This window comes from Vulpes lagopus, chromosome 6 (genome assembly GCF_018345385.1).
Source record: "Vulpes lagopus strain Blue_001 chromosome 6, ASM1834538v1, whole genome shotgun sequence".
NCBI lineage: Eukaryota > Metazoa > Chordata > Mammalia > Carnivora > Canidae > Vulpes > Vulpes lagopus.
The window spans coordinates 128,469,187-128,471,956 of NC_054829.1; positions in this window are offsets into that span (position 1 = coordinate 128,469,187).

The following is a 2,770-nucleotide window of genomic DNA, read 5'->3' on the forward strand; positions in this document are numbered from 1 at the left end:
TTTAGAAGTTGTTATTTTCTCCATTGACTTGTAAGTCCTACTTCCTTATAGTAAAAATATCCTAAATTCTTGGGTCTCTCTAAGGTTGGCCATTCTGTTCCATTGGTCAATGTTAAATAATAAACAGTTTCAGACATAGGTAAGAAGAGATTTTATTTGAAAGGGTTACTGCAAGAGGAGGTAAGGGACTATCACAATAGAGAAAAAAGACTTGAAATAGAACACTCTGAGTTTAAGATCTGCAGCATCTCAAAGATTAGGCAAAAAAGGGTTTTGCTTTCATAATGAGGGATAAAACAAGACTTTCTACAATCAGGGGTCAGGAAGTGAGATGAATCAAGGTGGTGTATTCAGACAGTAGATTAGAGAATGGTTTACCCTAAGCCAGCCTTTTCTCAGAAAAGGCTGATAATAGGAAGTCATCTACTCAGGCTGAGGGTGGGTGGAAGTCCAGGAGGAAGCAGAGCAACTAACCAAAGTTTAATACCAAATACTTAGTTCCAACTGATTAGTGGGGGCAATACAGTTCACTTAATCAGTCACACTGCCCTGACTGGGAATTTGGAGGCTCTGTATCTGGCCAGTGGAGGTAAACAAGGCAGACATCCATGTGTCTGATCTAAGTCATAGAGGGGATGCTGTTCCTTTGCAGGAAGCTGTTTCCTGGAACACAAAATTGTGAGGGGATTTCTTTAACCATGGTCATTTTCCAGGATTACAGGGGTACTGTTAATTTCCACACTGTGGTCAATATGCACGAATATCATAGTTTTATATTCTATAGTTCTGTAAACCTAAATCTCTAGTTGGCAGGTCAGTCTTCCTTAATTTGTTTTCAAAATTATCCTAGATATTATTGATTTTTTTGCCAATTCAAGAATAACATAACAAGCAATATAAAAATTCATTTTTATAAAATTGAAATTGCATCATATTTACAGATCAATATAAAAAGAAATATTTTATGATATTTAATTTTCCTTTCCTTGTATCTGATATATAAGTAAATTTTTTTTTCTTAAGAAGTAGTGGGTTTCCACATGGGTCCACTATCATTTTACCGTAAATATTTTCTTAGTTACATTATAATTTTTCATTATCTTAAAAATGAAAATTTCATAGTAGTATTATTGCACATCTAATTTTGATAACTAATATAAAGAAAAAATATCAATATCAATATATGCATATCAGTTTTACAACCAACCTGACCCCTGATTGTAGAACTGTTTACTGTTTACATTTTTTAGCTCACATTGTATGTCAAGATCTTTTTTTTTTTTTAAGATTTTATTTATTTATTCGTGAGATACAGAAAGAGAGAGGGGCAGAGACACAGGCAGAGGGAGAAGTAGGCCCCCTGCAGGAGCCCAGTGTGGGACTCAATCCTGGACCCCAGGATCATACCCTGAGCCAAAAGCAGACACTCAACCACTGAGCCACCCAGCCACATCTCTACAAGTCTAGATCTTTTAAATTTTCTGTATATTTACTAGTGTCTTTTACAAAAAGCAATATTCTTTATTTCTTTCCATTCTTTATAGTTCTCAGTTCTTCTAGTGCTGGTTAGTAGCTCTAGCATACAACACTGAATACAGCCAGTGATAGACCCTGAATTTGAGGACATACTTTAAATTTTCACTGGTATCCACTAAATGGATATTTCACAGAATACAGTTTGTAAAATAATGATTTATCCTAATAAAATACATTACTTTTTTGCACCTCACAAATTTTATCAAATATGAGATTTTTTTTAAACCAGAGGAAAAATACATAGTCTGTACCTACTAATATTAGTGGTGTTTATGTAGCATCACTTTTTATTTAAGGAACAAATGGATTTATCAAATGCATTTTAAATGTGTTCTGATCCCAAGGTCAGGACATTACGCTACCTCTATTGCAACTTTAAAGGCATAAAATTAAATTTGTAAGATCCATAGTTCTAATCAAATATGTTATCCCTGAATTCCTCTGATAGCACATATGGTAGTAAGTACAACACCTTGGAATTATAAAATAGACATTCTTAATGACTCCAGTATCAGGAATAAAAGGAGATTGCTGATATACTCTATACTCTGGGGAACCAATAACAAAACAAACAGAACAACACACACACAAAACAAACCAAATTCTGAGTGGAGACTTAGCAAAATCCTGACAAGCTTTAAGTGTTGCCTAAGCTAAAAAAAGGAAAAAAAAAGGAGTGTGTTTTGTGGGAAAATAAAGCATAATTTTGACAATTTAAGCTTCTGAGAATGTCAGAAATGCAGAGCATGTAAATTCTTGCAGAATGTAATGCCTAACACTGAAAGAAATTCAAATAAACAGAAAAACACACAAGGCAGGAACACTCACTGAGAATCAAAAAAAAAAAAAAGGGGGGGGATTTTTATACTGGATAGTAACGTCCACAGGGAGACAATTTCAGAAAGTATTTTACCAGCAAAAGTGTGTAACATTGAGAGTACCATCTTGAAAGACAAATCCTGGAGAGCCATACAACTAGAGCATAGGGTCGAAGACAGACAATCCTGACTGAGAGAGAGAAGTGGCTGTTCAATAAAGACATACTCCATGTTTAAAGTTGAAGTGGAAGATAAATACCATATGATTCTGGAAAACAGTATGAAATTTTCTCAAAAAGTTAAAAATAGGACTATCCTATGACTCAGCCATTGCACTACTATTTACCCAAAGAATACAAAAATAGTAATTATCTAGCTTGATACTTATAGCAGCATTATCTACAATAACCCAATTA